Genomic DNA, 12,210 nt, shown 5'->3' on the forward strand with positions numbered 1-12,210 from the left:
GAAATGACCAGGGTTGCCTCTATTTGTAGGAGCTGTCTGTGGCTGCTATTTCCAGCATGTCTCTGTACTTGAGTGCTCTCCATCCGGTCTTCCTCGCTCAGCACAGTGTCAAACGTAGTGACCTCTGCGTTGCTCAGTCCAGTGGGCAAGTCTCAGCCCTTGGTCTGCTGCTCTGTCAGTTCATTTGAGACAGAGGATCATTCTTTCTTCCTTGTCCTACTTAGTTTCCAGGATGTCACACTCCTGGTGCCCGACTTTCTGAATGGTTGACAGCCCGTCTCGTCCTCCACATCTACCTATGGAGACTTGGAGCCTCCAGGGCTCAGTCCTTGGCTGTTCTTTCTTCTGTGTCTACACTCACACCTTTGGGGAGCTTGTGCAGGCTCATGGCTTTAAATACTGCCCATATGCTAGTGACTCGTGAAGACACAGCTTCAGCCCAGGCTGCTCTGTGGAGCTCCTGCTCCTGTATCCAGCTGCCCACCACATCGCCACCTGGATATCTAGCAGACACCCTGAACTTCTGTGTCCATAACTGAGCTTCCCTGTCACACTGATGGCAACTTCAAACAATCTTGGAGTCATTTTAGGTTTTTTTTTTTTGTTTTTTTTTTATAATAATTTTATTTTTTTAATGGGGTGACATCAATAAATCAGGATACATATATTCAAAGATAACAAGTCCAGGTTATCTTGTCATTCAATTATGTTGCATACCCACCACCCAAAGTCAGATTGTCCTCTGTCACCTTCTATCTTGTTTTCTTTGTGCCCCTCCCCACCCCCTTTCCCTCTCCCATTCCCCCCTCCCCCCCGTAACCACCACACTCTTATCAATGTCTCTTAGTTTCACTATTATGTCCCACCTACGTATGGAATAATACAGTTCCTGTTTTTTTCTGATTTACTTATTTCGCTTCCTATCATGTTATCAAGATCCCACCATTTTGCTGTAAATGTTCCGATGTCATCATTTCTTATGGCTGAGTAGTATTCCATAGTGTATATGTGCCACATCTTCTTTATCCAGTCATCTATTGATGGGCTTTTTGGTTGTTTCCATGTCCTGGCCACTGTGAACAATGCTGCAGTAAACATGGGGCTGCATGTGTCTTTACGTATCAATGTTTCTGAGTTTTTGGGATATATACCCAGTAGAGGGATTGCTGGGTCATAAGGTAGTTCTATTTTCAGTTTTTTGAGAAACCACCATACTTTCTTCCATAATGGTTGTACTACTTTACATTCCCACCAACAGTGTATGAGGGTTCCTTTTTCTCCACAGCCTCTCCAACATTTGCTATTACCTGTCTTGCTAATAACAGCTAATCGAACAGGTGTGAGGTGGTATCTCATTGCCGTTTTGATTTGCATTTCTCTAATAGCTAAAGAAGATGAGCATCTTTTCATATATCTGTTGGCCATTTGTATTTCTTCCTGGGAGAAGTGTCTATTCATATCCTCTTCCCATTTTTTTATTGGATTGTTTGTTTGTTTGTTGTTGAGTTTTATGAGTTCTTTGTATATATTTGGATATTAGGCCCTTATCTGAGCTGTTGTTTGAAAATATCATTTCCCATTTAGTTGGCTTTCTGTTTATTTTGTTATCAGTTTCTCTTGCTGAGCAAAAACTTCTTAGTCTGATGTAGTCCCATTCATTAATTTTGCCTTCACTTCTCTTGCCTGTGGAGTCAAATTCATAAAATGCTCTTTAAAACCCAGGTCCATGAGTTGAGTACCTATGTCTTCTTCTATGTACTTAATTGTTTCAGGTCTTATGTTTAGATCTTTGATCCATTTTGAGTTAATTTTTGTACAGGGGGAGAGACTGTAGTCCACTTTCATTCTTTTGCATGTGGCTTTCCAGTTTTCCCAGCACCATTTATTGAAGAGGCTTTCTTTTCTCCATTGTGTGTTGTTGGCCCCTTTATCAAAAATTATTTGACTATATATATGTGGTTTTATTTCTGGACTTTCTATTCTGTTCCATTGGTCTGATTGTCTATTTTTCTGCCAATACCATGCTGTTTTGATTGTCGTGGCCCTATAATATAGTTTGAAGTCCGGTATTGTAATGCCCCCAGCTTCATTCTTTTTCTTTAGGATTGCTTTGGCTATTCGGGGTTTTTTATAATTCCATATAAATCTGATGATTTTTTGCTCTATTTCTTTAAAAAACGTCATTGGAAGTTTGATGGGAATTGCATTAAATTTGTATATTGCTTTGGGTAATATAGCCATCTTGATTATATTTATTCTTCCTAGCCAAGAACAAGGTATATTCTTCCATCTCATTATATCTTTTTCGATTTCCCTTAACAATGGTTTATAGTTTTCATTATATAAGTCCTTTACATTCTTTGTTATGTTTATTCCTAAGTATTTTATTTTTTTTGTTGCAATCGTGAAGGGGATTATTCTTTTGAGTTCCTTCTCAGTTGTTTCATTGTTGGCATATAGAAAGGCTATTGACTTCTGTATGTTAATTTTGTATCCTGCGACCTTACTGTATTGGCTTATTGTTTCTAGTAGTCTTTTTGTGGATTCTTTGGGGTTTTCGATGTATAGGATCATATCATCTGCAAAAAGTGATACCTTTACTTCTTCTTTTTCGATATGGATGCCTTTTATTTCTTTGTCTTGTCTGATTGCTTTGGCTAGAACTTCTAGTACCACATTAAATAAGAGTGGAGAGAGTGGACAACCCTGTCTTGTTCCTGATTTAAGGGGGAAAGCCTTCAGTTTTGTTCCATTTAATATGATGTTAGCTGATGGTTTATCATATATGGCCTTTATCATGTTGAGATATTTTCCTTCTATACCCATTTTGTTGAGAGTCTTAAACATAAAATTGTGTTGTATTTTATCGAAAGCCTTTTCTGCATCTATTGATAAGATCATGTGGTTTTTGTTCTTTGTTTTGTTGATATGGTGTATTACGTTAACCGTTTTACGTATGTTGAACCATCCTTGAGATTCTGGGATGAATCCCACTTGATCATGATGTATTATTTTTTTAATATGTTGTTGTATTCGATTTGCTAGTATTTTGTTTAGTATTTTAGCATCTGTATTCATTAGAGATATTGGTCTGTAGTTTTCTTTTTTTGTGCCATCCTTGCCTGGTTTTGGTATGAGAGTTATGTTGGCCTCATAAAATGTGTTTGGAAGTATTGCTTCTTCTTCAATTTTTTGGAAGACTTTGAGTAGAATAGGAACCAAGTCTTCTTTGAATGTTTGATAAAATTCGCTTGTATAGCCGTCAGGGCCTGGACTTTTATTTTTGGGGAGGTTTTTAATGGTTTTTTCTATTTCTTCTTTACTGATAGGTGTGTTTAGGCTTTCTGCTTCTTCTTGACTCAGTCTAGGAAGGTTGTATTGTTCTAGGAATTTATCCATTTCTTCTAGGTTGTTGAATTTAGTGGCATAAAGTTTTTCATAGTATTCTACAATAATTCTTTGTATATCTACGGTGTCCGTGGTGATTTCTCCTCTTTCATTTTGGATTTTGTTTATATGAGTTCTTTCTCTTTTTTCCTTGGTAAGTCTTGCCAAGGGTTTGTCAATTTTGTTAAACTTTTCAAAGAACCAGCTCCTTGTTCTATTAATTTTTCCTATAGTTTTTCTGTTCTCTAATTCATTTATTTCTGCTCTGATTTTTATTATCTCCTTTCTTCGGCTGGTTTTGGGTTGTCTTTGTTCTTCTTTTTCTAGTTCTTTAAGGTGGGAAGTTAAGTGGTTCACTTGGGCTCTCTCTTGTTTGTTCATATATGCCTGAAGTGATATGAACTTCCCTCTTATTACTGCTTTTGCTGCATCCCATAGATTCTGATATGTCGTATTGTCATTTTCATTAGTCTGTATATATCTTTTGATCTCTGCACTTATTTCTTCTTTGACCCATTCATTTTTTAAAAGTATGTTGTTTAGTTTCCACATGTTTGTGGGATTTTTTTCCTCTTTTTTGCAGTTGAATTCTAGTTTCAAGGCTTTATGATCAGAAAATATGCTTGGTACAACTTTGATTTTTCTGAATTTGCTGATGTTGTTTTTGTGGCCCAACATATGGTCAGTTCTTGAGAATGATCCATGTACACTGGAGAAAAATGTATACTCAGTCACTTTGGGATGAAATGTCCTGTAGATGTCTATCATATCCAGGTGCTCTAGGGTTTTGTTTAAGGCCACTATGTCTTTGTTGATTCTCTGTTTGGATGACCGATCTAGAGCCGTCAGCGGTGTATTGAGGTCTCCAAGTATGATTGTGTTTTTGTCAGTTTTTGTTTTAAGATCAATAAGTAGCTGTCTTATATATTTTGGTGCTCCTTGGTTTGGTGCATATATATTAAGAATTGTTATGTCTTCTTGATTCAGTGTCCCCTTAGCCATTATGAAATGGCCATTTTTGTCTCTGAGTACTTTTCCTGTCTTGTAGTCAGCATTATGCGATATGAGTATTGCTACACCTGCTTTTTTTTGGATGTTAATTGCTTGGAGTATTGTTTTCAGCCTTTCACTTTGAATTTGTTTTTATCCTTGTTACTTAGGTGAGTTTCCTGTAGGCAGCATACAGTTGGATTTTCTTTTTTAATCCATTCTGCTACTCTGTGCCTTTTTATTGGTGAGTTTAATCCGTTTACATTTAGTGTAATTATTGATACTTGTGAGTTCCCTATTGCCATTTTGTATCTTGCTTTCTGTTAGTTTTGTGTCTTGTTTGATCCTTCTCTTTCGTTTTTCTATCTTTTGTTTTTATTTGGTTGTATTCCATACATCTTTCCTCTGTTGCTATCTTTTTTATCTCATGTGCTTCTGTGGTGGTTTTTTCAATGGTGGTTACCTTTGAGTAATGAAAAGGGTCCCTACCCTGTTCATTGTAGCGAACTATTTTGTGAGTACTTTTGCACTCCATCGTCCTTTGCTACTGTTAATCTCCATCTTTTCCCCCTCTTTCTTTTTGTTGTTGTCACAGTTTAAATTTGGTTTTATTGTGTTCTTCTTGGAGCTTTTACTTGTGGCTCTGTTTTTTTTTTTTTTGTTCTTTGTATCTGATTGGAGAACCCCCTTTAGTAATTCCTGGAGTGGGGGTTTTCTGATGATAAATTCCCTCATCTTTTCTGTATCTGTGAATGTTTTTATTTCTCCTTCATATTTGAAGGATAGCTTTGATGGGTATAGTATTCGTGGCTGAAAGTTCCTCTCTTTCAGGACTTTAAATATTGGGGTCCACTCTCTTCTAGCTTGTAGAGTTTCTGCTGAGAAATCTGATGATAATCTAATGGGCCTTCCTTTATATGTTGTATTCTTCTTTTCCCTGGCTGCCTTGAGAATTTTTTCTTTGCTGTTGGTTTGTGTCAATTTCATTATGATATGCCTTGGAGTAGGTTTGTTGGGGTTAAGAAAACTCGGAGTTCTGTTTGTTTCTTGAACTTGAGGCTTTAGTTTTTTCCACAGGCTTGGGAAGTTCTCATCTATTATTTGTTTGAATATGTTCTCCATTCCATTTTCTCTCTCTTTTCCCTCTGTTATACCTATTATTCTTATGTTATTCTTTTTGATGGAGTCAGATAATTCTTGTAGGGCTATCTCATTTTTTTTAATTTTTGAGTCTCTTTCTTCTTCTCTCTGCTGTGCCTCAAGTTGCTTGTCTTCTATTTCACTAATCCTCTCTTCTATCTGACCTGTTCTATTAGCTAAGCTTGTTACTTCGTTTTTCAGCTCGTGAATTGAGTTTTTCATCTCTGTTTGATTTTTTTTTTATAGTTTCAATTTCCTTGGACATATATTCTTTGTGTTCATTGAGTTGTTTTCTGAGCTCCCTAAATTGTCTTTCTTGTTTTCTTGTATATCTCGGAGGATTTTTAGGATTTCTATCTTGAATTCTCTGTCATTTAGCTCCAAGGTTTCCAATATATTAAATTTTTTCTCCATAGATTTTTCCTCATCTAGCTGTGTTACCTCTCTTTCTTTTGTATCCATGATATTCGATTTTCTCTTCCTTAATGGCATCTGAGGGTCGTTTTGTTGATAGTATTAATGAGATTTAATAAAGAATAAAAAGTTAAAAAATAATAAAAAATAAAAAATCGAAGATAGTTGTTTTTTTTTAAAAAAAATTAATAATGAAATAAAGAAAAATAAAATAAAATAAAAATTTTTTAAAAAAGGAAATTATTCCCCCCCTCCTTTTTTCCTCTCCTCTCCTCTCCCCTCTTTCTTGAGAAAATCTTGTGGTGAACTGTGAATTATAACAAACAATGCTTGTGATGGAGGGCCTGAATTGGGGAAAAGTAATAAAGGGGCAAAAAAAAAAAAAAAAGAAAAGAAAAGAAAAACGAGAAAAAGAAAAAAAAAAAAGAGCGTATGGACCCACAAAAAGCAAATAAGAAAAAAATTGGGGTCAAGAATAAAATGATTTGCTTTTAGGTGTTGGTTGTCTAAGAGTTATGATGAGAGGAATAAGAGGAAAATGGAAAAATGGGGAGACAAATTAAAATATTACTATTGTATTTAGTGGAACAAGAACTAGATAAAATGGAGAGCCAGGGATGGGAGCACTGCTGGTGAGTTATAAAGGTGAAGTAAACCCCCCCCAAAATGCCACAAACATAAGTTTGAGTCCCAGATAAGATAATTTGTTTGTTATTGAGGTTTGAATGAGGAGATGTAAAAGAGAAAGGAAGAAACTAATATAGAGGAAGAAAAGAAAGAGAGAGAGAGAAAAAAAGAGGGAACCACTAATAGAAGAAAAAAGAAAGGAGAGAGAGAGAGAGAGAGAGTTAAGAGTTTTGGAGTGCAACCCTCACAGAGAGAAAGGAAGAGAAGAGAAAAGATAATGGGAGATGTAACACTTATGGGTAGTGTAGTTCAAGGAGAGGAGAGAGTAAGACCGGCAGAGAGTTAATCGGCCAAATTGGAGGAGGAAAAAAAGTATCAAGAATGAAGATAAGAGAAACAAACGAACAAATATAATAAAATGGGATAGGTTATAAAGTCTGCAGATTATTCTTGATTTTGAGAGGTTATCTTCTTGCTTTTTCTTTTCTCTCCCTCTTCCTGGTCGGTGACTCTGTACCCCGGGTTCTGCCCCTTTGGCACGCTCAGGTAGAGGTTTGCAGTTGATAAGTCTCTATGGTAATGTCATGTATTGTGCTTTAGTCTCGTTGGCAATCGAGGCTATTAGCATTTATAGGCTCCAACAGTGAGAGAGTCCGTGTTCCTGGAGCCTTTCTCCTAGTCTTTCCTTCCTCAATTAGTAGCCTGATAATCCAGCTATGGGGTTGCTGCTGCCTCTGCCTGGATAGTAAGAGGCTCAAAGAGCTGGCAACTCCCCACTCTATTTCCACCCAGCACAGGGCTCTGGGTAAGGCTCAGTCAGTCAGAGCTGCTAGCATAATCAGGCGGGCTTTCTGCCCACTCAAAGACCTCTGGCTCTGTCTGCCACTCTTTCCGGTAACACAGGTGGGCGCCCACTTCCGGGGCGCTTGGAGGAAACTCTCATTCACTGGCTGCGCGCGCAGACCAGGATATCCGGCTAGCAGTCTCACGCTCTGAGTGAAACCCCCAACCGCAGGGAAAAGTTGCAGCGTTGGAATTGAGTCTCGCTCTGTCCCCGTGTGCGGCTTTTGCAAGGCGCTGGGGCGGCCCGAGATTCCGCTTTGGCCCACAGAAAGGCCCCTGACTATGCCCCTCTGTGCGATAACACGGGCGCGCACTGCCGAGGCACTCAGAGGAATCTCTCATTCACTATCTGTGCGCGCAAACCCGGATATGAGGCCGGCCGCGTTTCCCTCTGAGTGAAACCCCCAGCAGCACGGAAAATTTCCACCGTTGGAATTAGTTCTCACTCCCTCCCATGCGTGTCTTTCCCAGGGCGCTGGGGCTGCCCAGAGACTCTGCCCTCGGCCCACAGAAAGGCCTCTGACCCTGCCTCTCCGTGGGGCAACACGGGCACCCACTCTCGGGGCCTAGGAAGAAATCTCTCGCCCACTAACTGCGCACGCCAACCAGGAGACCGGGTAAAATGGCTGCCCCGCTTGTCTTTCTTTGTCTGGGTTTGGCGCGAGTGTTAGCTTGTATTGCCCGGGTTGCCACAGGATCAGTTTTTCCTCGGCTTGGATCTCCGTGCCACAGCCTGGTTCAGCCGTTTGTGCCGTGGCCTGAATCTATTCACCCCCTTTGCCCGCCTCAGTTTCTATATTCACAGTTACCAGAGAAAGCCGCCCTGTTTAGGTTAGTGAGGAAGGCGGAGCATTTCTTACTCCCTATTTCCTTCGGGGTTTGGTTATATATTTAGCCAATTTTTCACTCGACCATACCTTTGGGTGTATTGCGAAGCATCTGGAGGCTCCAAGTATAGGTTTTTCTGTTTCTGGTTGAAGATCTTGTTGAGTTTTGGGGGAGATTTATCAGAATCGCTTCCTACCCCGCCATTACTCTGACGTCATCCACCTAGGTTCTTTTTTAATATCCCTCATTCTGATAGAAATTTATAATTAGCTCTTCACTATTTCTTCAGAATTTGAGTACTTCTCATAACTTCCTCTGGCTGCTGCTTGGCTGCGGACTACCATTACCTTTTGCCTGAATCACTGTATTGACCTGTGATCATGTGTTCTCGCTCCCTTGCTCCCTTGCTCACTCACCAGAAGGATGCTTTAAAATGTAAATTGGGCCCTGGTCAGATGGCTCAGTTGATTAGAGCATTGTCCCCAAGTGCAGAGGTTGCTGGTTCAATCCCTGATTAGGGCACATACAGGAGCCAATCAATGTCCCTCTCTCTCTTTCTCTCTCTCCCTCCATTTCTCTCTCTAAAAAAATCAATAAAATAAATGTTAAAAAATGTAAATTGGATCATATTCCTTTTTCACTCAATCTTGCAATGGCTCTTTCCCTCTAAAGTAGAAGTTAAATTATTTGCAGTATGTGCCCTGCAAGGCCCTACATGCTCTGGCCCCCTACTTCCTCTTCCATCGTCTCTTACTCCTTCTCCCACCCTCTGCTGCCATCAGAGTGGGCTCCACAGTCCGTGTGAAAGTTATGAAAAAGAAAGTTTTTCCTCAACCCTGGCCAGTTAGCTCAGTCAGAGTGTCGTCCCAAAACACCAAGATTGTGGGTTTGATCCCTAGTCAGGGCACATACGGGAAGTGACCAATGAGTGCACAACTAAGTGGATCAACAAAGGAATGCTTCTCTCTGTCTCTCTAAAAATCAATAAAAAAATGAAAATAAAAAGAACAGCTTTTTCTTAAAAGAAAGTGCTTCCTCAGATGCTCCAGGCACACCCTATCTTAGAGGTTTCAGTGTTTGTATTGTCTGACCCCTCTGCCTGGAACGTGTGTTCCTCGGATACCCGTGTGGCTAACTCTTGCACCTTCCAAAAGTCTTTGCTCGCTTGTCACTTTCTTATCGTGTTCCCTGGCCACTTCATTTGTCATTGCCACAAGCTGGTGGCTCAACACTGGATATACCTTTCACTGCTCTACTCGGTCCTTTTCTGCCAGTACCTGTCACCTTCTGATATACCGTGTAATTTCCTTCCAATGCTTACTGTTTTCTCCGCCCTAGGCTATTAGCTCCATGAGGGTAGGGATCTTTGCTTTTTTGGTTCACTGATCTATCCCAAACTCCTTGATAGCTCTGGCACCTAGAACTTATGGTCTTCAGTAACTGCTGGTTGAAGAGTAAATGTTTATCCAATCAGACGACTCGTGGGCTTCTTTTCCCATGCCCTTGCCAGGACTGGGTGTTTGCAACCTTAGTTGACGAGAGAAAAATGATATGCTTTACTTAACTTTTTTTTTTTTTTTTTTTTTTTTTTATAAGTGAGAGGAGGGGATATAGACAGACTCCTGCCTGTGCCCTGACCAGGACTCACTCAGCAACCCCGTTTGGGGCTGCTGCTCGGACCAGCCTAGCTACCCTCAGCACACTTGAACATTTGGGTCACTGGCTGTGAGAGGGGAAGAGAGAGAGAAGGGAGAGGGGGAGGGGAAGAGAAGCAGATGGTCGCTGTGCCCTGACTGGGGATTAAACTGCAACCTTGTCATTTTGAAACTATGCTCTTACTCGACGGAACTAACTGGCCGGAGTCCATCTTTTATTCTTAGCTTGTTGCAAATAATTTTCAGCAATTTCTCTGCATTTTTTTTTCATGCATGAAAATATGATAAAGTCTATCAATTACATTTCTGTGTTCTTCGTATGCTAAGAAAAGTGTTTAACTGTGTAAAGCCAGTAGCCACGGCTGCCATCACAGCTGCCTGGCTTTTACAGGTTTGCATTAAATTTGGGCAGATGGTAATGAAACTGCAGAGCCAAGAACTGGTGGGCCATTACCTTTATTCCTAGTTCGCACTTGGCAAGCAAGTAAACACAAACACACTGAGCTCCAAAACCCACTTATTCAGCGCTCACAAAGCTACTGACACATCCGAGTTTTTCTAGAATCAAAGGCCTCACCAGCCTCACTCAGTCCCCTCTGCATGCCTCCATCTTGGCTGCCTCCTCTTCTCCATGTGGACTCTCTGCCCTGCTACATACAACATGGGCTCCTCCTCTCTCTGCAACAATGTGGTCACTCTCCCCAAATGGCCTCCTAGCTCCTCCTTTTAAAACTTTTTGGTGCAAAAGTCCTCCCTCAGCATACATTAGCATAATCAAGCCCCTTCCCAAGCATGAAAGCCATCAGCTGTATCACGTGAGCAGTGGCCATTTTTTTTTTTTTTTTTGCATTTTTCTGAAGCTGGAAACAGGGAGAGACAGTCAGACAGACTCCCGCATGCGCCCGACCGGGATCCACCCGGCACGCCCACCATGGGGCGACGCTCTGCCCACCAGGGGGCGATGCTCTGCCCATCCTGGGCGTCGCCATGTTGCGACCCTCCTGGGTGTCGCCATGTTGCGACCAGAGCCACTCTAGCGCCTGGGGCAGAGGCCACAGAGCCATCCCCAGTGCCCGGGCCATCTCTGCTCCAATGGAGCCTCGGCTGCCGGAGGGGAAGAGAGAGACAGAGAGGAAGGCGCGGCAGAGGGGTGGAGAAACAAATGGGCGCTTCTCCTATGTGCCCTGGCCGGGAATCGAACCCGGGTCCTCCGCACTCTAGGCCGACGCTCTACCGCTGAGCCAACCGGCCAGGACCAGCAGTGGCCATTTTTAACGATGAGAGTGAGCAAAACCAAAAAATACAGATTATACAAACTCATTTGCCCACCAAACTGCAACATGATAAAAATATTTTAAATAATCTTTACATTTGAAATATTTGATCCCTCCGTAATTTGGATGTTAGGTCAGGCATTAAACTTTTTTCTTTAATGTAGCTCTTGAATGGTGCACCTGAAACCTGTGTACTTTTATTAACCAGTATTGCCCCCATAAAGCAATTAAAGTAGCTCTTGAAGGTTTTGGAGTGGAAGATTGAAGTGATGGGATTGTTACTGGAGGCATAGGCTAGAGCTGAGTGTGAGTCCTGAATGGCTAAATGTATCTCCCCCTGGAGATGAGATAGTAACATCACTTACTATGAAGAGCATCAAACGTAATGCTGTTGACAGTTCCTGTGACCTTTAGTGAAGTGAGTATAACAAAATAAAGTTACTGTGGAGCAATTGATGTATACAAGAGTTAAGTTCCTGCAGCATCTCAGCCACATTACAATGAAATGACTTTGGATGAAACACTGTTATTTGAGGACCTGCTGTGTTAGGTATGATTAATGCCACTAGGAATTGCTTCTGGTTATAATTACACTGGGGAACAATTTTTTTTTTTTCATTTTCTGTTGCATGAGGTTTTAGAACTGTTTCTATATATTTCTACATCGCTGATTCCAAATCTGAAATTCGTTTTTTGGTGCATGCTCTAGTTTGTGTGCAATTTTAATTTCTTTTTGTTACAGTTAATGGAATGCATTGGTTTTTAAATTGGAGTTAAAGGGCAATGACTCTTGGATTGAACATAACCACAAGGCAATTAATGTTTTACAAATATCACTTTTACATAATTATAGTTGTTTATAAATGTAAAAAATTATTATCTGATAAAAACACCTTCTTATTTTGTTTTAAGATTGAATCATGGCTTCTTCGAGTAGGTGTAAATGTAAGAATAGTCCTGACACCTTCTGTTATATATGTGGCTGTTACACACTTCAACATCAAAGGCGCAATATTTCATCATTTGTGATACGTGCATATATTGCCTATTTT

At 40.5% G+C, this 12,210-nt stretch overlaps 1 protein-coding gene and 1 non-coding gene across 4 annotated transcripts in view; one reads left to right on the forward strand and one right to left on the reverse strand.

Annotated features, from left to right (window-relative positions):
* MPP7 (MAGUK p55 scaffold protein 7) overlaps positions 1–12,210 on the forward strand; it is a 314,869-nt gene that overhangs the window by 96,163 nt on the left and 206,496 nt on the right. The gene's annotated exons all lie outside the window — the stretch shown is intronic.
* TRNAS-AGA (transfer RNA serine (anticodon AGA)) lies at positions 11,065–11,140 on the reverse strand. The gene has a single exon. It is a non-coding gene; the product is annotated as a tRNA-Ser (tRNA).

The sequence above is a fragment of the Saccopteryx leptura genome, chromosome 5, assembly GCF_036850995.1.
Source record: "Saccopteryx leptura isolate mSacLep1 chromosome 5, mSacLep1_pri_phased_curated, whole genome shotgun sequence".
In the NCBI taxonomy this organism is placed as follows: domain Eukaryota; kingdom Metazoa; phylum Chordata; class Mammalia; order Chiroptera; family Emballonuridae; genus Saccopteryx; species Saccopteryx leptura.